Source organism: Schistocerca gregaria, chromosome 1 (genome assembly GCF_023897955.1).
Source record: "Schistocerca gregaria isolate iqSchGreg1 chromosome 1, iqSchGreg1.2, whole genome shotgun sequence".
Classification (NCBI taxonomy): domain Eukaryota; kingdom Metazoa; phylum Arthropoda; class Insecta; order Orthoptera; family Acrididae; genus Schistocerca; species Schistocerca gregaria.
In genome coordinates this window covers 472166426-472193485 of record NC_064920.1, presented here as the reverse complement: position 1 = coordinate 472193485, position 27060 = coordinate 472166426, and the positions used below count along the sequence as shown (strand labels likewise).

Below are 27060 nucleotides of genomic sequence, written 5' to 3'. Positions count from 1 at the left end.
TCACAGTTCGTAGTAATTGACAGAAAGTCATCGAGTACAATAGAAGTGATTTCTGGCTTTCCACAAGGTAGTGTTATAGGCCCTTTCCTGTTCCTTATCTATATAAACGATTTGGGAGACAATCTGAGCAGCCGTCTTCGGTTGTTTTCAGATGACGCAGTCGTTTATCGACTAATAAAGTCATCAGAAGATCAAAACAAACTGCAAAACGATTTAGAAAAGGTATCTGAATGGTGCAAAAAGTGGCAGTTGACCCTAAATAACGAAAAGTGTGAGCTCATCTACATGAGTGTTAAAAGGAACTCGTTAAACCTCGGTTACACGATAAATCAGTCTAATCTAAAAGCCGTAAATTCAACTAAATACCTAGGAATTACAATTATGAACAATTTAAATTGGCAGGAACACTTAGACAAATGTTGTGGGGAAGGCTAACCAAAAACTGCGTTTTATTGGCAAGACACTTAGAAAATGTAACAGACATACTAAGGAGACTGCCTACATTACGCTTGTCCATCCACTTTTAGAACACTTTTACGTGGTCTGGTATCCTTACCAGACGGGACTGACAGAGTATATCGAAATAGTTCAAAGAAAGGCAGCGCGTTTTGGATTATCGCGAAATATGGGAGGGAGTGTCACAGAAATAATGCAGGATTTGGGCTGTACATCATTAAAAGAAAGGCATTTTTTGTTGCCATAGAATCTTCTCACGAAATTCCAATTACCAACTTTCACCTCCAAATGCGAAAATATTTTGTTGACACCGACCTACATAGGAAGGAACGATCTTCACGATAAAATAAGGGAAATCAGAGCTCGTACAGAGAGATATAGGTGTCATTCTTTCCGCGCGCTATACGAGATTGGAATAATAGAGAACTGTGAAGGTGGTTCGATGAACCCTCTGTCAAGCACTTAAATGTGATTTGCAGAGTATCCATGTAGATGTAGACGTAGAATTTGACAGAGCACTAAAAGATCTAAGTCGAAACAAGGCCTTGGGAGTGGGCAACATTCAATTAGAACTACTGATAGCCTTGGGAGAGCCAGCCTTGACAAAACTCTACCATCTGGTGAGTAAGATGTACGAGACAGGCGAAATACCTTCCGACTTCGAGAAGAATATAATAATTCCAATACCAAAGAAAGCAGATGTCGAGACGTGTGAAAATTTCCAGACTATCAGTTTAATAAGTCACAGCTGCAAATTACTACCACAAATTCTTTACAGATGAATGGAGAAACTGGTAGAAGCTGACCTCGGGGAAGATCAGGTTGGATTCCTTAGAAATGTTGGAATACATGAGGCGATACTGACCCTACGACTTATCTTAGAAAATAGATTAAGGAAAAACAAATCTATGTTTCTAGCATTTGTAGATTTAGAGAAAGCTTTTGACAATGTTGACTGGTATATGATCTTTCAAAGTCTGAATGTGGAGGGGTAAAATAAAGGGAGTGAAAGGCTATTTAGAATTTGTACAGAAACCAGATGGTAGTTATAAGAGAGGAGGGGCATGAAAGGGAAGCAGTGATAGAGAAGGGAGTGAGACAGGGTTGTAGCCTATCGCCGATGTTTTTGAATCTGTATATTGAGCAAGCAGGAAATAAACAAAAGGAAAATTTGGAGTAGGAATTAAAATCCATGGACAAGAAATAAAAACGGTTAGGTTTGCCAATGCATTGTAATTCTGTCATAGACAGCAAAGGACCTGGAAGATTCATGGCAAGAACTATACCAAATTGATATTCTCCTGCCACTAGCATCGCTACATGTAACCTCCCCCTTCCTAATTGGCCTACTGGATAGCGATATAACTGACTGTGATCGTATGTGCGTAATGAAATTTTACAGTGAGTATGGCTATCGCTACTGAAGGAAAATAACACTAGTTAGTCGGAGGAAAATGTACAGCAGATCCTTCTAAATGAAGAATCTATTCTTACTTTAAGCTAAATACTGGTGACAATTTTGAAATGGGTGGAATATAGTGCAATCGCTCACAAACTGCACAGGGGGAAAAGGTGCCACATAATATTTACTACAAAATTTGCTGATAGAACAAAGAAATCACTGATTAGCTAAAAAGGGGATATTTAACGGTCGCCAGCCCCAAGGCAATGAATCTCCAGAACCTGAAGAAAGGTAATGACAAAGAAATTCAGCAAATAATCACTGGCATCGCAAAAGAAACTTGTCATGCTTTTCCACAGCACAACAGTTCACAAGAAAATAAATGAATCAGAAAGCACTGAGTTTGTAGTTACTTATTCTGAAATAGAAAATTTTGAAAGTAGTGTTCAATGACTGGCTTAAGCTAAACTGTGTTATGTAAAAAATGACTTTCAGTAACCTCGGTGTAATATAATGCAAAACTTAGAAAAAGGCAAGTAATCCCGGTTTGACTGTTGAAAGTCTAAATTGAATTTACTCTAACCAAATGAGCAACTGATTTCATTTTTAAAATAACAATAAGATCCATACCAAGCCAACAGAAATCACTAACTAAATTAACTACAGAATAAATGAAATACACACTCTTAATTTGTGCTGTATCTTTAGTTATTAGTTTTGCTAGTAAAATTTTATATTACTTTAAATGAATGGAGTTAATACGCAAAGCTGCAAATTATTTAAATATCTCTTACCCAAAACAAGAATGAACAGTCACTGAGGCAGAAAATTGAGACTGAAAAGTGGTCATTAGTAAAGACACAAAACTGGCAGTAAATCGTTAATCAGTTTTCACCTTTTTATGACACTTGGTGAATGTGTGGAAAGGAGAGGTACCCTGTCTGGTAATAATGTCTGAGGACAACGACCAGACAGCTGCCTTACAAGTTTTAACTATTAGAAGTTATTATTCATATTAGTCAAAGTTTGTGAAAGAAATTCAACTGGATAAAGCCTCTACAGTCCTATATCTGTCAGTTAGCAGTCTTATGCTGCAGTAGATGTGCAGATGACTAAGAATGCAGCTGACGACAATGCTGACCAGCCCCTGTTGTTGCTGCTGCTGTTTGAGAACCCAGAGTCCTCTCCAGAGTCAGGGATAATTATGGGACATCCAATCGTTAGAACTTCAGCTTCCTCCTCCTGTCCACTCCTACCGTAATCTCAATACTTGGGGGTTAACGAAATAGATGCACCTACACTGACACTATCATAGCTGCATCCCGCATCTGTGGGAGCGCCCAACAAACGCTTCCGCACTTTTTCATGACTGAATCTACTCTGCATCCTCTCTGCTCTGAATGCAACAGAGACTCTCCATACCCAAAGATAAACAATGGCACAGCTACTGCCATTTCCTTGTTGCTACCGATAAATTTAAATAAAGTTCCCTTATCTATTGCCCAGAAATTTCATTATATTTGCAATCAATTGTATAGAATCAGAAACAAATACACTATTACATGGAATACATATTAAATATAGTTTCTGTAATACAGCTTACAGATTCAAAGTCAGAAGTACAGTACAAGTTATCAACGGATATCAAACAGCGAAAATTTTGGATGGTGCAGAAGGTATTTTATCTGCATTTTTGGTATTACCAACTACTGCAATGGCGGAGAATCAATAACCTTTGAGAGGCTCGCCCACGGAATGTGAATTTCAAAATGGTAATGATGTTGCAGATATCGAAGAAAATATGAGCGAAGTAAGCAGAAAGGAACTTGCTGACCCAAAAAAGTTGTCTCGAATCTATTCCAAGACAATGGCTTTGTACTGTCAGCTGTGAGGGCATCGATTTCTAAAAGATCGCGTTTGATCAATAACGAACTGTATCAGTAGTTTTGAATTATGCACTGGGAAATGACTTTTGTAGAATTCAAAGAGGTTCTCTATGAACACGAAACAGCGCCTCTTCCCGACAGCGTCGAAAATACCAACACTGACCACAGTTCAAGGGCATTAACGTCGTCACCTACGAAATCAGGACGAGAAGATGAAGATTTAGGGTACCAACCAGAATCAAATATGTAAGGCTTGGAAGCAAGTACCACTGGACATCAGAATAACTGTAGTTACTTACATTGGCGAAGCGACATCGCAATTGGAATTTGAAAACTCTATAGAGGAAGAGAGAAACTTTAAGGTTAATGAGAAAGTACTTATTGAAGAGATGGGAAGCAAACATTCAAAACGAGGTCAGTAAATTAACTCATTTAGTTAAATGGTTGTTCTACACATATGTTGAAGCCAAAGAGGGTGCAGAGCATGTAGCAACAAAAACTTTTCAGCAAAGGGCAATAGCAACAAGTACGCAGTAGGAAGCAGAGAAGAGTGGTTATCTGTTCATGGCATCATCATCATGGCCAAAGCTGTTCAAAGGAAGATACAAAATACACCAACGTCATGTCGACAAATACGTTTCTGAGCAAGAAGTGACAGTACTTGAAGTTGTCTAGCTCTTCCAATGGCAGCTCAAAGCCCTGATTGCAACCCATGACCGATATATTGTCATAAACACCGACCAGACTGGATGTGAATATCGTGTCAGTATAACATGTACATCGACAAATTAAGACGAGAAAAAAAACGTCTGTTGACAATGGTAATGTGAATAATGTGACACACTCGTACACTGCACAATATTCTGTCACTGCATCCAGGAAACTGCTGCCGACAGAGTTCTTGGTTTGCAAGAACACAGTGGAAAATTTGGTTTACTGGTCTATCAAGAAGTTGAAGCTCTACAGAGGAAATTTGCAAACATGTTCGTTATGTGATCAAAATTGGGGAAGTTGACCTTCCAACTATATCAATCATATTTGGATCACAGTTTGAAATCTCATGTGCGCCAAAATAAATTTTGCCTGATACCTGATTCATAGGGTGGCCAAAACTACATAATGTGCTATGACTGGACTTTTGTAGATAATGATGCTTAACCGTCTTGCACTGTGAAATTATACTACCGTAATATATCTTTCTTTGTCAGTCATGTAACTTTTACTTTTGCCAACAGGTAAAGAATTTCATTGCACATCTTAAAAATTATGTGATATCACATCAGAACAGAGAATTACAAAATAAGATTGATCTGATAGAAATTTATGCATTGGTCCATAATTAGCTGCCACACCTGTCTTTCGATATGCTTTTATGTGTTTTGTACCCAACCAAAATTGATATGCAGCTGATCTGCATTTAGCAATGTGAATCAGATATGTTTTCCATGAACAGTGTCAAAGGGTTGAGATTTCGTTCATGTCTTATGCATGGTGTGAGAAGTATTTATATTTTGCATATTTAGAAGGTAAGTTTCACCAACTCTATGAGAATACTCGTGAGTAGATGATCAGTTAGGATTCTGCAAAAATACATTTTTGTGCTATGTGTCACAATGAAAGTAACTGTAAATATGCTATACACAGTATACTTATTTGATTATTAGTCACACCTCGCAATGTTTTACTTAAAAAAGGGCAAAGATCAGAAAATTATGAGAGACACCCAAAATAAAAACTCTAATGAAAAAAAGCCATGACCAGGAATCAAACATGGACCAACGGTTATGAAATCTAGCACCTTGACCACACAATTGTCAACCTTGCAATGCTAGACATTTAGAACGATGGGTACCAAGCTACAAAATGAAAATAAAAAATGTTAATAACTTGAATGTTATTAACTTTTGATCCCATATTACAATAATACAAAATGTTTGTTTTCAGCTGATCTTTCACTGCATAGCACTGAACATATAATTTCCAATCATCAAATTTGAACTCAATTATTTTTTCAAAAACTAGAGCATGTCTAGTAAGAAGTCTAAACATATGCCTCTTTATTTTCGATATAGAACATCCTTGTAAAACTTGATCAAAATTGTCGATAGACACATTAGATTCTCTCCTTGTCAACAAAAGAAACTGGCGCTGAAGGCTTCTGAAGATGGCCTGGTTTCTGATTGAGTGATAATTAAAAGGAAACCTCACATTGCCGGATTTTGTGTCTCACACTAAATTTTCATTTGCTTGGGTATGTATCTTCCAAACACCGACCGATCAAACTGTTTCTTACAGAAACTAGTCCTCTTCCTCTAGATGGTTAACCAGTAACATGTGTGCTACCATCCCTTACAGAAAAAGAATTTCGTTCTTTCTCTCTCTGATACTTCGAGAAATGAGGTGCACTGCATTGTTACCGTCGGTGTCTCCTCCTAACTTTACGTGAACCAGTGCTGACGGGTCTTACATTGCATACACATTTGGTTTTTGCACAGCCGAAATATTTGGTGGTGTATCACATTTTCAAATCCCATGACTGCACGTTCTCTATCTGTTTTTGAGGTGTTTATCTCTAGTGTTTCAGTGCTTTCTGGGAAAACGGCCAGCTTTCTACATTTTGAGTTCAGTGCCATCTGCTGAAGTGAGCTACCTTCGTAATTCCATTTCCAGATCGTATATGATTTCGCCAGGAGTTCGTTCCACTGGGTATACTGTCTGTGTTTCTATACAAAACCTAACATCTTGCGGCTGTGCCACAAAGCAATAGTTGTTGCCCAGTGGGCCATTGATCCTCGAGCCTCTGTCCAGTGGTCTTCCAAGGACTGGCACTGAGGCGTGGCAGACTGCATTGCTTCAGGCGATCTGCACATCTTTTCACAGTCCAGCTATTTTCAACGTTTTCTTGCTTCTATAGGGCATTCAAATTCTAATTAACGGAAAAGAGTGGTAAGGCTGCATTAGTTATTTCCCAGCAGTCAGTAGTACTGTTGTTTATCATAGTTTTCAGGGTGTCAGTTAAGTCTTCCAATCAAATGGGATTCATTTTGTGGATCTGCACATGTTTTGAGACGGTTTCCAGAAAAACAGTCCTGTAGCAAGATCAAATTAACTCATATAAAAAAGGACACTGTTAATACCAGCATATTCTCTTAACAATAGCATATTTTTCTTTAATGATTTAATAACGAGATATCTGAGGTCTCAAGTTATTTCTGGCCGTATCCTCGCCTAACTTCAAAGAATTATAGGCATCTGAATTTGCACTCACCTTACAGAAAGGAGCCAGTGAAGTTTCGCAGGATACTGAACCTTAAATAGTCAGAGTGACTGAAGAAATGCACCAATCTCATTATTCATATAACTTCAATTTCTGATAGTATATAGAAAATCAGCACTATCTTAATTTTGCCTTCCATTCTTGTGAGTACATAATAATACCTCATCTATTTAGTGGGCTGAAATGTACACTGAAACTCTTTCATAACACATTTGAGCCTCAATTCACTCTCAAATGGTATCTTTGCCAATTTCAACTTCTTAGCAAATAATTATCAGGTGATCTATCTACAGAGGAAGACTAAGAGAGATAGTAAAATACTAGGAAGCTGAAATACAAAATTATATTAAGTTCTATACACAATTACAATCACTTGAATACGTCAAGTAGTAACACATCAATGTACAACAAAATATGCCAGGAGAGATAGTGTGTAAACATATCTGCACTGTGAAAGTTTGAACTGAAAGCTACAGTTAACTACATCATTACATAAAGTTTGTCACTATGAGCTTAAAATATTCATCACAAAAAACTGAGAGCTGAATACCTCTTCCACAAACTGCAAACTGGTGAAATATAACATAAATACAGGTACTGGTGAGCTAGATGTGCAAAAAGCGTGTTAAATAACAGTAGCCTATATATGTGATACACTTGTGGTAAACTCGTCTCAGGCAATCGCACATGTACACTGTAAACAATCAGTATGAAATAACTGCTAAATTAATAGCAGTTTGACAAGTGTGTGCCAGCGAAAAACATAATCAAACAAAAGAAAAAGTCAAACAACAGGCAGAAGAGACATAATAACATATTAGCAAATAATTCGAAAAAACTTTTTACAGAATTTACTTTGTTCATTTCACAACCAATATGGTTAATTTTTCCATTATTAAAATAATCATCTGATGATGACCTGCTCAGAAGTTGAAAGTAGCAATAATACCATTTGTGTGACCTGAGGCTGAAACATATAATTTAAAAAATCGTTTAAGACAGCTTTTGCTTTAAGGCAGTGTACCTAGTCTGCTGATATTTACAATCAATTGAGATATAATTTACTGCTGTGTGATTTGAGGCAGACTTCGCTTAAAACAGTTGCTGATTTAATTTTTAAAAGTAATGTCATATCAAGGAAAGTGCATTTCACTTTATTATGTGAATAAGCTAAATTGGAATGGTATGTTTCCTTATGTTGATGTTTTTGGATACAAGTTCAAAGTTGCTATACAACAACAAGAGGTGAAAACTTGAGATACTAGTGTTGCATAAAATAAGGAAAAGGCAATCACTTACCTATAGCAGACCGATTCATGGAGCACACTGACCTAAAAATGTACTAACACAATCTTTCGGATACTAACCCTTTTTCTAGCAATAACACACACATTCACACACACAACTGCACAGGCATTCAAACACATACTCCGATGGCCACATCAGATGAGTTTTGCCATTGCCACAGAAATGTGCCCCTGTGGTTGTGTGTGTTAATGTGTGTGCGAATGCTGTTTTCTGTTATGTGCAACTGTGTTCCATGTATCAATTCACTACAAGTGAGTGATCGCCTTTCACTAATTTTACATATTGCTCCATCCAAGAATTTCCATTGTTGTTATACTGTTGATTTCAAATAGGATAGCATTATTGTTCTTTTTGACACTGTTATATAGTTGATTGGTAGCTGCAGCCACTTGCTATTAGTTAAGGCTGATTCACACTAGCCATCAACAGACCATCACACCACAACATGTCAACATCAAGATGTATTCACATTGGACATCTCATCACACCAATCAGCTTAGCCCAGTATCGAACAATGAAAGTGAGATTACAAGATATTATCCATTATAGAAAAAACAGGAGTATAGCACTAGAATTGAGGAATTTATGATGATGAAGCTTATTAATACCCAAAGCAAATTTCATTATGGATATTCTTGATGAGTTAAACAACATTCCAAAACCACAATATTTATTGGCTAGCAAAGAATATATACATAGAAACTTGTCCAACAATATTTGTAAAGGAATAGATAGACCCTGTTTACCTTGTCCATTATGTTTCCTCCCATTTAACAAATAACACTTGTGTTCATCTCCTTCAATAGAACTCCCTTTGTCACTTAATTGAAGATTATATAATGAAAATTGTTTCATCAATTTCTGTTCTTATTTGTACATGAGGAGGTGTTAGCTCTGTTTTGTTATTATAAAACTTAAATAATTTTACTCTTTTACATGTATACCCCCGCTTATGGAAGAACACTCAAATGAATATCCAATTAATCATGAAACATTTGCAGTTTGTAGTGCTTACAAAGCAAAATAATAAAAATTAAGATTAGGAAGGCACAAAAGCACAACATAGGATACTATAACAGAAGTGAGCTTACGGAAAATATGTTAGCATCTGATTTTAGCAGACCAGGACGCATTTCCGGCTTCCTTCCCCCACCTCCCCCTCAGCTAACAAACGTCACAATAAGAACTTTCATCTCGAGAAACTTTGAGTTGAAGTTCACAGCCTGTATGAATACTGCCATTGGGAGTGCATTGTGGAGTGTTTTGATGTGAGGTGATGGAAATTGGTAATTGCCCTTTAATTCGTTTAGTTTTATTTTCATTGCGACAACTCACCATGATGTGGAACATCGTTCGTTCACACATAATATAAGTTTTTGTGTGAAATCATACCTATATGTGGATCATTTATAGAATTCTATTTTTTAAAACACTAGCTTACAACAAAATTTGATGGAAATAACTCAACCACGGCCATGCTACCTACTCAGAATATCCTTTTAACCAATAACTGAGAAGGAAAGAGAAAACTGTGTCAGTTTTTGTGAACTATGATTTATTTGTCTCATAACATACAGATGCTAGTCATTTCATTAGAGTACAGGAGACAAGTTAATATATGCTTTATACAACTTCACTCATATAAAACAGCAGTTAGTAAGATAGAACAGTATTTAAACATTAATGTAACATTTTTGTGAAAATACTTCTATATTTACATAAAAAACAGTTGATAAATACATCTTGCTCAAATATTCAGTTCATCCATCATTAAATCTTCACCTGAATAACACATATTCAGTTCATTCTTCATGAAATTTTCAACTGAATAGTAGCATCACTGAAGCAGAGTATCTTTAGTGTCCTTTTCAGTGAATATACGTTCATATTCAAAATCTTCATGGCTTTTAGCTTATTGGAAATTTTCATTGTGATACATTGGGAAGAATAAGACATTAATTTAAACTGTGGACAGGGAGTATCTTTATTTCCTGTATTATAAGTGTGATCGAAACAGTTTTCATTGTATAGTTCTAAGTTGCTATGAAAAAGTTATATCATAGATATACAGGGTGAGGATCATTAATAATTTCAGATTTTTAAATAAAGGAAAACATGATTTCCTTGGATGCACAGCACACATTTTAAATGATTCTTTCTGTAATTTCAGTATGCACAATATGTTGCTTGAGTATTCCCAAAAAAACAGTAACATACCTTATGGCTGAATGGAAAAAGCTATGGTATGCAATTTTCCTTGTCTCCATGTCAGTGGCATTAGCTAATATTTGTAAAGCAAATGTAAAGCTAGATTGTTTACTAGATGTTACACATAATTATTTTAGTTCAAATTATTGTCTAGGTTTAATCTAAAAATTTCACAGAATCCTCTTCGTCTAGAGTTAGATTTTTATAGTTTATTTTAATTTCCCGTGATGTTGACTGTTTTACTATGAACTGTGTCAAGGGGATTTTTGGGATGTTCAGGCTTAATCCACTGAGCTGAAACCATATTTCAAAATGATCTATTTACAATGCAGACAGGGTTATTTTCTGACTCATTGTCCTCATTTGATACACACGTGTCTTATACAAATAAAGCTGATAGGTCATTTCTATTCACTGGTTTGGCATTAATGTAAAACAGAAATAAAATATGTCCTAAGATAGAACATTGAGGGACTCCTTGTGTTACTGTCTTCCATTTAGTAGAATAATTCATTGCATTTGTGGAGAAAATCACTCTTTTCTTCTATTGTATAGGCACAAAGTAAGCCAATGTAGAACGCTGAGAATAATTTCATACCTGTCAAGTTAATGGATAAAAAGTACATGATTTACTGACCCAAAGGCTTTTGTGAACTCAAAATCTGTGCAACTTTCTTCTTATTGTCAAATGATTTGTTACTCTTGTAAACAATTTTATGCATTGCGTATGTAATGCTTTATCTACACTGGAAGCTAAACTGGTTTTTCAAAATGATCTCATACTTTTCTACAACTGCAGCAGCTTTTTTCAAATACGTTTTGACAAGATTGGAAGAAGAGAGATGGGAGAATAACTTCCCATATCTACTCTTGATCATTTTTTCAGGAATCTTGGCCATGGGTCCAGATCATGAAGATATCATAAATGAACCTGAAGTAGACTAGAGATTTGGTGTTTTGGGAGGCTAGGAAGGTCTTCTCTAGGTGACTCATAAAAATGTTGGCATAAGAGGGTGCCATGTCATTGCCAATGGCTGTGCCATGGATTTGTTTATATACCTTCACTTCAAATGAGAAGTAATTGTGGGTTACTAACTTTATCCTAACCTGCTGTAATGTTCCTTGATATGGGAATTTATCTTTGCTCTGTACTGACCTTCTGTTTATCACATCAGTTATAATAAGTTTGGAAGCTTTGTAGATGTCTGGCTGTTCAAATGATGTTTCTTCTCTCACTGTAAATTTATTCCTCGATGCTGTTTCAGAGATAATTTGTCTCCATGTGTCTGAATACAGCTTTGTGGTCCCAACTGCATTCATCATGTGAAGCTTCTCCCAAACACAATATGTTATTCATATGTTTACACTTTGCTGAGGTTGGATTCCTGGATGTACATTAATTTTTGCATTTGGTACTCCAACCTTTTTAGGGTTCCATACCTCAATTGGTAAAAAGGGAAGCCTTATAGGCTCACTGTGTTGCTATCTGTCCAACTATTAAGAGCCCTTTTTCTCAGGAATGGGTAGGTCTATCAAGTTCAGATTTATGTCAGATATTAAAGTCACTTGGGGCTGTAAGTCACTGCAATCAAAAGATATGGTCATTTATGCCACATACTTTGATATTCGCAAACTTACGCATCAAAACATATAATATATCGCTTCGCTGATTTGCGCGTCTTTGTCCATTACTGATAGTTTATTCATTTTCTTGGTTATAGTCCACAACAACTGGTGTTTTCACGCAACTACAGTTCTGTTGTCTCTTCAGGTCTTCATTTTCCTCCGTCAATAATCGGATCTCACTTTTCAGAATCTCTATATCACGTAACAGCACTTTTATAATTTCATCTTCTGATTTCACTGCCAATGCTAAATACGGGTATTGTTCTAAAAGGGCCATTGTAAATTATCACTAATGAATTTTAAACATACTTTGGCGCATTTTTCAAGTACTGGTAACTAAAAATTGCAGGTAATTCAGAAAATTCCTTTAATTAAACGTTTATGGCACGTCCCTAACGAGTAATAATTGTTTATTTTATTTTGTAGAGCCTTTGGTTTCGCGGATACGAAAATGCCTGTAAATGTTGTCGTACGATTGGCCTGCCTGACTGGTAAATCACTGAAAGATAACTTTAAAGAACTTGAGAGCAAGGGACTAAGCTGCTAGGCGCGATGAGGAGAAAGTAAGTGCCAGTGTGACGTGTGTCAATGGAAACTAGCACGAAAGTACATAGGTACGTTGTTTACTTTTTTACCACTAGCTGTAGAAACTCGAATTGTGTGAAGAAGGTGGAGAGTTAGTTACATTGAATGGCTTTCATTCAGTCAATGTTTATTTTAATACTTCCTTTTCTGGTAACCTACCTAATAGTTTTGGGCTTGCAATTAACGCGCTGCAATGAAAGCTATGTAACTGTTTGAACATATGTTATTAATGTGTCTGTTGGTATTAGCTATTTAAATCGAGAATGACAACGCGACCGCGGTAAACAGCCTGTTACGTAAGTTGCGAACAGATGACAGCATAAGCAACTCCCAGCGAAGATGGTAGATGCCGCCTGCCCGTGGTTGTTCGTGTACATGGATGCGATTAGAGACCTTAGTTTTTTCTGGCGTATGCAACGTTCAAATAACTGGGAATGCAGCCGGGTGACAAGTTATTGGGAGACGAATGCGATTATTTTTTTGTGTGCGTGTGATCAATTAGTCCTTTCAATAACCTTGAATCAACTGATGAATACGAGGTGTCACCCAGGCATTGATAAATCATTTAAGAGCAAAGGAGAGTATTGAAATTGTTTTGTTAACTTTAAAAGAGCAAATCAGCAAACCAGTGTGGCATTGGAACGTGATGACACGCAGAAGAAAACGAATTTCTGTGCTTTGTAATGCCTTATACAGTATTCGTTGATGATGATGATGAGTCCCATACTCCGTTTACCGAGCGTAGGGGAGCGACGCGGGAGACCCGCGCCGCCATACTAGGCAAGGTCCTAGTGGAGGTGGTTTGCCATTGCCTTCCTCCGACCGTAATGGGGATGATTGATGATGATGATGAAGACGACACAAACACCCAGTCATCACGAGGCAGGTGAAAAACCCCTGACCCCGCCGGGAATCGAACCCGGGACCCCGTGCTCGGGAAGCGAGAACGCTACCGCGAGACCACGAGCTGCGGGTTGTCGGTCTGAAATATGTTGCAAGACTACATAACGCGTGTACTTACACAGAGTAAAATCGCCAAAAAGTAGCGAAACAGTCTCTTCGTAGTTGCAACTGCAGTTGCATTTGTTGTCCATTGCACGTTGTAAATATGTATCCCGATTACACAGTGCGTATCATGTAATTAAGTGTATTGTAAGAAATGACTGTAAGACAAATACTACAAAAAATGTAGCAGCATTGTATTCAAATTTGCACATTTTGTATAACTTGACAGTGTTCATGCAACAGGTATCTCACACCAATCAGTGGAGTTCGCCCACCACATTTTCGTTTATGTGGTGATGTACATTTTAGTTTGATCCACACTGCTTTCGTAATAAACAGGCTGCAATGTATTGATGAATGAAAGCTTACTTATCGTTCATTATTACAGACCAATAATTTCTGTCATTGGAAGTGACAGTAATTAAGTTGGAATGTCTGTGCAGTAGATGGTTATCACATGCCCTAACAATTTATTTCTTAGCTTTTCTCCAGACATATATCGAAATTTGGAGATTGGCGTTGCATTTCTGTTATTGTCAGTATCTATTATATTGTTGAAAGGTGCTTTTGCAAGCTGCCTACAAATGTGAGGGAACAAAGTAATACATGCAACTGAATAGGAATAATGTCATTTTATCAGTCACCCAGGTCTCCCATGAATTATCCAGTTTTCTAAGTAAGATTATCGAAAGTAAATTGGTAGCTTGATGTTTAACTGTGCTTATTGTAAATAATTGGCTTTCACTCTTACAGCTGTTTAATGAGTTACTGTCATTACTTCATATGTGAAGAAAATGGACATAGATTGGCATAAGATATTGCAGCTGAGTGAAAGATAGATATTTTTTATTTTATTTTCAGAGTAGCAATTTTACAGTTAATTGAATGGTTCATTTAAATTGCTTTTGTAACACAAATAAACTGCAGGAGACTGAAGATATGATACAATAGCTTAAGAAGTACTACAATTCCTACTTATCTGTTGATATGGATTTTGATTCTTTTCATACTCCTTAATGGTGGAATATGTAGAGCACAGGGTAAGATTAATTTAATGAAACCTGGGGGGGGGGGTTAAAAATGAGCAAACCAATATGAAACTAGTCGGGCAGTAACAGACTGAATTTTCAAAACATAATACTTGGTAGTTGATTCATATGTTATTCAGTGTTGATCTAATATGTTCTTAGTCATCACAAGGAATAGGATTGTTCTAAATGCCTAGTAGTATTTGTTGACAGGGTTGAATGCTTATGACAGTAACCATAAATGAAAGGTATTCTCTGATAGATTTGTTTGTGAGCAAATCCATGACAGCTATTTACTCTAACAATGTGTGTACAGTGGAATTTGGAACTTAAATTCTTATTGTTTGATTTTAACGCAGCTCATAAAATTTTGATAAAAGTTTTGTGCATTCAGCAGTTGTCACGTACACCATTCCGTGAATTAGTAGAGCTTTATCTTTTAATAGGTCATTGAACACTTAAGTTAAATGAAACTATTAAATCCCAACTTTTCAAAGTACTGGATGCCATTATTAGCAGACCTTCGTGTCATTTTATCTGCAGATATTTCTCTCCCACCAGAACCAACTGTATTGTATTGTGCTTAGCCTGGATGTACTGGTGTTGAACTTCAATGGTGTTGCTAGACATTTTCATTAACTAGAAGTTTTCTTACAAGGGAAGGAGAGGCAGTGCTGTACAGTTCCATGTAATTATGCACCAATGCCCCACTGTCAGCAGTCAGCACATGAGAAGTAGTATGAAGATTGGGAGGTGTGTTGATTTAAGTGAAGAGAGTGAACTGAATTGAGCAATCTACATCTGCGTGGTTGCTCTGCAGTTCACACTTAAGTGCCTGGCAGAGGTTTCATCGAACAATTTTCATACTACTTCTCTTCCATTCCCCTCCCAAATGGAGCGTGGGGAAAAGGAACACCTAAGTCTTTCTGTTTGAGCTCTGATTTCTCTTATTTTATGATGATGATCATAACTCCCTACTTAGGTGGGTGTCAACAAAATATATTCGGGAGAGGAAGTTGGCAGTTGAAATTGTGTTCACTAGTCCCTGTATTCGTTGTGACACACTCTATTAGATCGGGATTATTTGTGGCTAAGAGGTCAAGTGTGTTTTTGCAACCATTTACAATTCGTGTGGGTTCATGAACTAATTGTTTAAAGTAATTTGCAGAGAAAGCATTTAGTTCAATTTTGGAAAATATTTTCTCTCTACTACTGGCTTTGAACATGTATTTTCACCAACAAATCAAGGGTTGATTGAAGTCTCCACCAATTATAACTGTATGAGTGGGGTACGTATTTGTAATGAGATTAAAGTTTTCTTTGAACTGTTCAGTTATTATATCATCTGAATTTTTTTGGGGGTGGAGGGGGGGTTGGTAGGAGCAGGAGTTATTATTTTGGTATGGCTGTTGAGTATAACCTCTACCCATAGTAATTCGCAGGAACTATCTGTTTCAACTTCACTACAAGATAAACTATTACCAACAGACACAATAGACATGATGGTAAATTTTAATTCTGGTATTATTATGTTAAAATGAGAAATGAGATACCTTATTTAGATTAAACTGTTGCTAGCTATCAATAAACTGTGCATACTGTATCCTTCATAACATGCTCGTAAAAAGAAGAGGAAGGACGTTGTACATCCTTTGACTGTAGAGGTATCTTTGCAGTTCTCAATGTGTTAAATGCAGGACAAGTGGCTCAAGGACAACCTGTTAAAGATAATTTCAGAGTGCTTACCATGAATAGGTGGTACATTAGTCCACTAATATTTTTGTGAAAGAAGTTAGAACACGGTAAGGGAATTAATGAGCACTTTAAATGTTTGTTGAGCACAAAACACACACTCCTGTAGAGACCTGACTCCTTACAGTGTCATTCCTGCCAGCGATAGCCGCAGTGTTAATTGCAGATTAAGGATATTTTTATGCACAATACTCCATGTGTACTGTTTATGAAATAATTTAAAATGATGGATGAAATGTGTTTAACAAAATTCAGTGTTTTTATTAAATCCAACTACTTGGTCCGATTTAAGTGTGTCATATTAACAGAGACAAATGGATTCTCATGTCTTGTGACCTTGTTGAAGTTTCTGAATGATTCGTGTATGTCTGCAGTGGCAGGTGGACTGAAATGGATGTGTGTAATGGATGAAATATGTAAATTGAGTTGAATCACCAATCCCACTCTTTTCATTCTATAGGCAGTTCCTACGTATTAATCAATTTTATGTTGTATACTTTTCTCCGAAGTGTGCTGGTATATGCTACACAGGAGACTGTTAAACAGAATGCATAGTAGAATGGTGTCGCAAACGAGATGTGAAAGAAAGAAATATCAAAGACCACAAGAAGTAGCTGAACAGGTTCAATTCAGGTTCAGGACAGAGAAGGAATGGATACCATGGCTAATACTAATACGAAATTACATTATATTTGAAAACTGAAAAAAAGTAACCAGTGACAGTTAGAAAGGGAATAAATGGGCAATGTACAACTAAACAAAATGAAACCAACAAACATTATTATGTTATAATGAAGTAAATAACAATAGGTTGACATTAAAGATCAAAATGTAATTCGTAATAAATTATTAGAACTGCATACAAATGTGTTGGATTGCAGTAAGACAGTAATTCCATTAGGCTTATGTGCCTTGAACATAATGATGAAAGTCTTATCATATACATGAAAATTCTAGTGACTTGCTGTAGTGTTCGAAACTTTGGGTGGTGTGGACCTCCGTTTGGGAGCAACAGATTTGGGTTTCCCTTGTGCCTCAAGTTACTTAAGGCAAATACTCAGTGGTTCCTTTGAGGAGGAAATGGCTAATTTCTTCCCTTTACTTGTATCTGAGCTTGTCCTTCATGTCTGCTGACCTTGTTGAAATTGGCCATTGAAAAGTATATGGTCAGTTTTCTTCCCTATATGGAGTGTGTTTAAAAAGTATCAAATCTTTTGTTGGCGGAATTAAATGTATTGATTTGGAGGTACGTCTACATACATACTCCACAGGCCACCGTATGGTTCATGGTGGCTACCGTGTCATTTTCTTTCCTGTTCCACTCATAAATAGAGTTAGGGAAAAATGATTGACTGAAAGCCTTTATATGAGCCCTAATCTCTCTAATCTTGCCTTCGTGGTCCTTACATGAAATGTCCATTGTGGCTGTATAATCATTCTGCAGTCAACCTTAAATGCCAGTCTTCTAAATTCTATCAGTAGTGCTCCTCAAAAAGAACATTGACTTTTTTTCAGAGATTCCCATTTGAGTTCCTGAAGCAGCTCTGTAGTACTTGCATGTTGCTCAAACCTACTGGTAATAAATCTAACAGACCGCCTCTGGTTGATTTGATGTCTTCCTCTAATCTGACCTCGTGCAGATCCCAAACACATGAACTGTACTTAACGATGTGTCACACTAGTGTTCTATATGCGGTCTTCTTTACGGATGAACAACACTTATTTAAAATTCTCCCAGTAAACCGAAAACCAAAGTCGATTATTCATCTTCCCTATTACATTCCTTATACGCTCATTCAATTTCACATTGCTTTGCAAGATTGTGCCTAGATATTTCATAGATGTGACTTTGTCAGACAGCACACTACTAATGCTATATTGGAAAATTATGGGTTTGTTTTTGACTCATCTGCATTGGCTTATATTTTTCTGCATTTAGAGCTAGCTGCCATTCATAACACCAATTAGAAATTTTGCCTAAGTCACCTTGTATCCTCCTACAGTGACTCATCACACCAACACGTTATGCACCAAAGAATCATCAGCAAACAGCCACAGACTGCTGTTTACTGTGTCCGCCAGGTCATTTATGTATGTAGAAAATTAACAGTGGTCCTAACACACTTCTGTAGGGCACTCGTGACTATACCCCAGTCTTCGATGAACACTTGCTGTCGAGGACAACATACTGGGTTGTGTTACTTAAGAAGTTTTCGATCCACTCACATATCTGGGAACTTATTCCATGTACTTGTACCTCATTAACAGACAGCAGTGTGCCACCCTGTCAAGTGCTTTATGGAAACCTGTTGCTCTGCATCCATAGTTCGCAGTATATAATGTGAGAAAAAAGCAAGCTGAGTTTCACACAAGCGATGCTTCCTAAAACAATGCTGATTTGTGGGAAGAATCTATCGCTTCTCAAGGAAGTTTATTATTTATTATTGTACTGAGAATAAGTTCAAGGATTACACAGCAGACCAATGTTAAGGATATAGGTTTGTAATTTTGCGGGCCCGCTCTTTTACGTTTTTTATGTATGGAGTCACCAGCACATTTTTTTCCGGTCACTTGAGATTTTGTGCTGGGCAAGAGATATGTAATAAATGCAAAACTAAGTAAGGTTTCAAAGCTGTAGAGTACTCGAAAACTGAATTGGAATTCCATCAGGACATGGTGACTTATCTGCTTCCAACTCTTTAAGTCGTTTCTCTGTTCCAAGTATGATTATTACTGTGTTGCCTGTATGGGACTCTGTACAGTGGTCAAACTATTGTATGTTTGTATGGTTCTCCTGCGTGAAAAATTTCTTAAACACAACATTAAAAACCTCTCCATTGATTTTGCTGTCTTCTACTGTCACACCATGTTAGTCAATAAGTGACTGAATGGAAGCCTTAGACCCAATTACCGATTTGACATAGGATTCAAATTTTCTTGGATTCTCTGCTATCTATCTGCTCTTTCAAGCAGAAATACTCTCCTAGCCTTCTTGATTGATTTATTAGCTTTACTGACCAAAGTTGCTATGATGACATCATGGTCACTAATCCCTGCCTCCATACTGATTAGTTCAGCTTGTAGCTACAAGGCCCAAAATGTTTCCATGGCTTGTGTGCTGTTGAACTAGCTGCTCAAGACAGTTTTTGGAAGAGTATTCAAAAGAACTTCGCAAAACTGTCTATCTGTACCCACTGCAAATGAATCTGTAGACGTCCCAGTCAATACTTTGTAGGTTAAAGTTGCCTCCAACTAATATTGCGTGATCTGGATATTTCTGCACTACTGAGCACAGATTTTATTCCAGCGACTCTAAAACCATCATAATAAAATTAGGTGGCCATTAAAAATGTGCTACAATTAGCTTGATTTCACTGTAAACCCATTATACATTACCACATAACTTCACTATCACACTCAAATTTGAACCCAATAGAGACAATATTTTTGTCAGTTGCAACCAACACAACCCCTCCTACAGCATCTAATCTGTGTTTTCAATATATGTTCCATGAATTGCTGAATATCTCGGAGCTTTCTACTTCACATTTCAAGCTACCTCTTGTTCCCGAGAATAACTCGAGCACAAGAAATTTCCTGGAAGGCAATAAAATCGGGACTTTTATTATGAGTTCTTCGACAATTTACTGATAAAATTTTGACAGTTGAAGAGTCTTTACTCTGAATGCAGTCTGATTTTGCTATCAGCAAGGCATCTGGTGAGTGTTCACCAGAGATCCTCAGTATACTGACTAGCCATAAAAACCCCCATGTGCACTCCAAAAGTACTTTACTACCCGAGCAGCTGTTTCCTTTGTGTAGTGCAACTCTGACCTATCAAGAGGACCAACAATTCTCCACCTGATTTTACAGGTCCAGAAATCTGCAGCCAAGACTCACAGAGTCGAGTTGAGAAAGCCTTGATTGAGAGCTTCTATTCGGCTCCATACCAGAGTACCCTGATTGATGCTGAGAACAATGCTGCAAATGGCAAGCTCTGCTTACACCCTGTGCACAAGTCTACCAGCCTTCACCACCTCTTGTTAGCCACCCGTGTGAACTGAGGATCGCCTCAGAACCAAAGTAAGAGGCACCACTGGTGCTGACCTCAGCCACAACTTGCAGATGAATGCACCCTACTTGCTCGACAGCCACAGGCAAGGCCCCCTCCACACTTGGATGAGGCCCCCTGGCAGACATACCCCAGTGTACATTAGCTTTCTTTCCAGCACTGAACGCTATCTGCCTAACGGGCTCCATAACGTCTCTAATGTTAGAGCTTGTGATAACCAGTAAACCCCCCCCCCCCCCCCCCCCGCCCCCACATGCATGCTCGGACCATGCTAAAAGAGTGACTACCTGTCCACTCACTGGGTGAATGGGTGAGGCCACATGGCCAGTCTGCACATTGACCCACTGCCTCAAACGATGTGAAAGCATTACCACCTATCACTCACCCTCCTGTGAGTGCGGATCCAGTGTATCATGTATACTGGGCGGTGCCACAGCGCAAAAGTCCATGGGCGAAACAAGTGACTCCTGATACATCTCGTGCAACATGCCAGATTTTGCACCATTGATACATCATGAGGCAGCAGCCTGAAGAGTGAGCGTGGCCAAAAGCACATTCAGCTGTTCGCAAACTGTGGACAGCTCCTCCTGCATCTGTACACACAGCATACACACATCATATCCATCCCAGTATTACTAACTTATGAAATGACAATAATAACACAGACAGAAACCTAGATATGCCATCTGCTAACCTCATGACGTGCCACCAATGGACGCTGATGCTTTATGGCTGTGTAGCTCGATGTTAGCAAAATGAAAACTGCTCTACGGGCTGCCTGACAACAATTTACAGTAATGGAATTACTCTTCTTAAGTAGAAAAAAACGCCCAAAATATAAGAAATATGCTACTTAGGGGTACACTGAAGAAGTTAAATATGTTACTTACCACTCTCCAGATGTGTACCAGGTGCTAGCTAGAGTCTGACTGATGCTAACTAGGCTCAAACAAATGGTCTCCGTCTCTTTAAAACATGCAAATGAATGACTAGTGCACGATGACTGTCTGAATTTATACTTAGCTACATAACTGAAATTAAACCTCTTAAATAGAGGAAAAATGCACACAAAATTTAAGAAATATGCTGCTAAGGGGACAAGTACAGCATGGGTGGGTGCATTATCATGAGCTGCCAAGGTTTCATCTCTCTCTCTTTTTTTGTTTTTTTTTGTGCTGCACAGCATAACAAACATGATGTGAAAGACCTGGTAGTATTTGTTTGTGATTGTGTGACCTTGTAGTGCATACTCATGATGCACCAACCCATGAGAAATGAAGAGAATGGTCAGGATGTCCACTGGCCACTACACTTTTACCCATGAATCGCTCGTGGCATCGACTCAGAAATCCTGTTGAATATTGTTTGCCTAAATTTCATGCAGTATTGCTACTCAATTTGTTCAGTAATTTTACAAGTTACTGGAATTCAGAGGGTGCTCACTACATGTCATCTACCAACTGAGGTGGCACAGTGGTTAGCAAGTTGTACTCTCTTTCTAGAGGATGACAGTACAAATCCCTGTCCTGTCATTCATATTTAGGTTTTCCATGATTTCCTTATATCACTTAAGGCAAGTTCTGTTATGGTTCCTTTTATTTCCATTCCCATTCTTTCTTAATCTGAGCTTCTGCTCCATCACTAATAACCTCGTTGTCAATGGCATGGTATGCACTAATCTTCCTTTCTTGTTTTACCAGTCATTACTCATAGGCTGATTGTCAGTTATTGATACTTCCTGATGGCAGGAAAAACTCCATGATTGCACGTGGATATCCCCCACCACATGTAATCCAGAGAAAGTCTCCCACACTTCATTAGTTTACATAGGAAAGGCGGCAATTTGTTACTCTTTGAAAACACTTCGTCTTTTGTTGCATCTGAGCTTGTGCTGCATGTCTAATGACCTTATTGGTACTGGACCATTAAACCATAATATTCATTGTATTATTTGACATTGGAAACTTCTCGAAAATGTCATATATCTGGCCACGCTTTAAAAAAATGTGCAAAGAAGTTAAAAATTCATATATAATACAGGGTGTTTGGAAATTCCCATTACAAACTCCTAGGACTTGTAGAGGGGAGTGAGTACTTAATATTTTGAATAACAACACATGTCTAGAAATGTACCATTTTTGTGTGCTATAGCGTTTTGAAAATGTGTTTACTAGGTAGGTATGCAACAGGGCAGTAATGAGGGTGGGAGTGGGGGGGCGGGATTGTTATGCAGGATCAGCTTGTGTCATTTGATGTCTTGTCCTACCTCTATGTCTGGGTTTGAGCCTCAATCTCCTGTCTGTGAGTGATAGAGCAACATGGTTGATTAGACGTTTCCAGAATACACTGATATGATACTTCTGGGTGGTGATGGAAGAGCTGCTCTTCATGTTTATCAACAATGTTCTCCACAATGTCCGACTCCATCATATACCCTCTTTGGCGCAGTGGCTTCGAAAAAAGGTATCTTCACAATTTGCAGGCATGACATGGTGATGCAGCACACCTGAGTTGGAAGATGCCATACTGCATCACGTTGAAGAGAACCCATCAAAAAGTTGATGGTATTGACAGCGGCATTAGACTGTTTGCCGATGATGCTGTAGTGTGCAGGAAAGTAGTAACACATGAAAGTTGTGAACAAATCAATGAGGATTTGCAGAAAATAAATATGTGGTGTAATGACTGGCAGTTATCTATCAAAATTAGTAAGTGTAATCTACTGTGCATAAAAAGGCAAAAATTCCCATTGCTGTACAAGTACAAAATAAATGCCCAGTCTTTGGAAGTGGTAACATCCATCAAGTATCTGGGTGTGACTGTTAGAAATGATCTCAAATTGAATGATCAGATTACACAAGTAATGGGTAAGGCGAACTCTAGATTGCAATTTATTGGTAGAATCCTGAAGCGATGCAGTCCTTCAACAAAGGAAATAGCTTACAATACATTAGTTCGTCCAGTATTGTTCATCTGTAAGGAACCCTTACCAGTTGGGTCTGATTCAAGTGATTGAGAAGATCCAAAGAAGAGCAGCAAGATTCGTGACTGGTACATTTAGCCATTGCGAGAATGTTACAAATCTCATAGAAAGTTTGAAGTGGGACACAGTTGAAGATAGACGGCGCACTAAACGGAAGGGGCTGCTCACTAAATTCTGAAATCCAATCTTCACTGAGGATGTAGAGCATATGTTATCACCACCAACTTTAAAATCATGCAATGATCACTATTTAAAGATAAGGGAAATTTGAGCTTGTACTGAGGCGTTCAGACAGTCATTTTTCCCTTGCGCGATCTGCGAGTGCATCAGAAGGGGGAAATATGACTGTGGCGCAAATTGTGCCCTTCACCACACACCGCTTGGTGCTTAGCGGAATATATATATAGATGTAGATGTAGAATAAGCAATTTCTTTAGTTATTAATGAGGGGAACTGTAAAACAAGTGATACAATGCGTCACGACTATTCAGTTACTTGTAAAAGTGGTTTCTTACCGACATGTCTTCAAATGGTTGTAGCATGGAAATGGTACCTTTCTGGACATGTGCTTCAGTTCAAAATATTATCTACTCACTCCCCTCTACAAGCCCTAGAAGTTTGTAATGGGATTTTCCAAACACCCTGTATGAAAGATATTTGATTTTTAGATGTTTTGTCAATAATTGAGAAATTTGGTTTTGCAATTCTCTCTCTCTCTCTCTCTCTCTCTCTCTCTCTCTCTCTCTCTCTCTCTCTCTCTCTCTCTCTCTCTCTCTCTCTGATAGAAACTTTTTCCTCTTATTCCCTCCTTTTCCTATCACAGCAGGGCAAGTGATGCATAGAAGAACAACTTGATGGGTCAGTAAAATTTTGATAGTTTACATATGTGAAACTGAGCTAACACAAAAGTAATTTTACACCTCAGACCAAATTTTATGTGCATGAAAATTTGGCATGTCCTTCAGTACTGCAACATTGAATTCTGAGATCCCATATGATTATAATGGAGACACTTTAAATCATATTTCTCCGTAGTTTGTAAATTATGTTTTCACCTCACACTGCATTTTCTATGCACAAGTAGGGTAATTTTGAACCTCTGTATCTCAGAAATGGGTAAAGCTACGTAGAGAATTTTTGTGGTTCTATGAGACTGTAATTTTAGGAATTTACCATAAAATTTACAGCTGTTTACACTGCTTACCTGTCTTTGAATCAACAACTGGGACTTGGTGTGCTGCTGACGGTGAAAAAACGGTGAGAAATGCCTTTTTGGCTGTTTCCTCAAGAATTGCCCATGAATTTTTGAAAAGTACACCATTCATTCATGGGAATACCCATCAGTTTAATTAAATTATGGGTTTATCATGAGTATTCCCATCACCAATCAGTTTATTTAATTTTTACGTGCATATTTTACGTGTATGAGTAGAATAATTTCAAATCTCTGTATCTGGGAAAGGGATAATATATCAAGAAAATTTTCAAGGTTATTTATATGCATATTTTACTTATGGTAATAGTGTAGCTTTGAACCTGTGTGTCTTGGAAATGGATAAAGATATAGAGAAAATTTTCAAGATTGTGTGAGATCTGGATCTTAGGAATATTGTAAGGTTCTGATGACTTAAAGTGTGGGTGTGGGTTATACTGATTTATTTCCCCAAACCACCTTTCACTTCTTTACGAGGTGACTTATGTGGAATTTTGCAGCCCCTCTTCTTTATGGGACAGTCGGATGCTGGAAAATCTTTTGAATTCTTCTCTGTCGAATAGTGCTAGGCACAGGAACTTTTAAGCCTTTTTCTAGTAGACATACTAGAGTAGACATACAAACTTTCCTTTTCGTCAGTTAACGATGTATCTGACTTTTCATGCACAATATAATTCACACTTTCAACATACATATGTAACTTTCTGTAAGTGCCTCATACTGTCAAACATTAGAAACAAAATGAGTTACAGTTAAAAGAAAGTTGGCTGGACTACCATGAGTTTCTTAAAATGAATCAGAAAATACGTCTTGTCTCTACCAAGGCTGAGTCAAGAGTCTATAAGAGTACTCTTTCAACTATTCTTGGTTCACATAACAATAGTCAGTGACACAATAAGCACAGAGCGGCATGTAAACTCCATGGTTCTTCATTACACACACTAAAACCTCTATGGATTACCCAACAGGTACTTGTCGGTGCCGTTAGACCGCTGAGTCTACTTGCTTCCCATGACTGATTTTAATCCTGCACACACAAACATGTGACGTTGAGTCGGTAGGATTTTACCATCCCACACTCATATCTAGAATATGGTGTGTTTGAGATGGTAGAAGGCTGAGTGGTTCCAGAATTTACACAGAAATTCTCGAATCACTACAATATATCATAAAAATTTCAGCCATTTGCTGTGCATAGCCATCTTGGAATCCTTGATTGTGTTTTGGTCGCGGGTGATGGCAAAAATATACTAAATATATTTGAGGGACCGCCCATGAACTAACAGTATTTCCATAAAGTATCATCAATCTTTCCATACACTACATCAAATGCAAAAACTGACCAACAGATTTGCGTAACCAGAAGGAAGTGTATTAAACTGTACATTAATACTGTACTGTAGGATAGTGACACTAAGATGATCGTTCTGTTGTGTATACAAATGGTTCCTAGCCCCAGGACTATCCAGAACACTTCACCCTAATCATCAATAGAACCCGAGGTACGAGCACTGGAAAATCCCATTTTGATGCACGGCATTTTGGGACTTCTTCTTAAGCAAGGTTTCGCATGCATACCAATTAGACTACATTTTCATGGAACAGTCTGTTGGCAATTGTAGGGAATGTAGAGATGGTGGTAGTTGCTGTGAAGAGAGTCGATATTTAAACTAGTAAAATTAAGAAACTTGGTAAAGATGAGTGGTCCGCAGCTCGTGGTTTTGCAGTAGCATTCTAACTTCCCACGCATGGGGTTCCAGGTTCAATTCGCGGCAGGGTCAGGGATTTTCCCTGCCTTGAGATGACTGGGTGTTGTTGTGTTGTCTTCATGATCATCATTCATCCCCATTATGGTCGGAGGAAGGCAATGGCAAATCACTTCCACTAGGACTTTGCCTAGTCAGCGGTGCGGGTCTCCCGCATTGTTCCCTACACTCCTCAGAGTATGGGACCTCATCATCATCATCAAAGATGAGTGACAATGTCAGAAATACAGCTTAAAAACAATGTGTTTATCAACATCAGTTGTTGAGCTGTAATTTTGGGCAATAAAATTCATACAATTATATATTTATGAAGCTCATGACATGTAAAGAATTTTGTGACCATTTCTTTAGCATTGACCTAATCTCACAGTGCCTATTTTCATACTTACTTTTTGCATGCTTTTAGGTAGTGTACAAAAAATGATCTTCAGTTCATATAAAATATATATTCATGATACTGTATTCCAAAAAGTGATTATTATTTTAAACATGT

General features: G+C 37.7%; 1 protein-coding gene across 1 annotated transcript in view; it reads left to right on the top strand.

Annotated features, from left to right (window-relative positions):
- Positions 1 to 12656: 12656 nt before the first annotated feature.
- The window catches only part of LOC126354836 (probable ATP-dependent RNA helicase DDX60), a 268338-nt gene continuing 253934 nt past the window's right edge, over positions 12657 to 27060 (top strand). The window contains exon 1 of the mRNA XM_050004837.1: positions 12657 to 12777. The gene's annotated coding sequence lies outside the window, so the exon portion shown is untranslated. The remainder of the gene's footprint in view (positions 12778 to 27060) is intronic.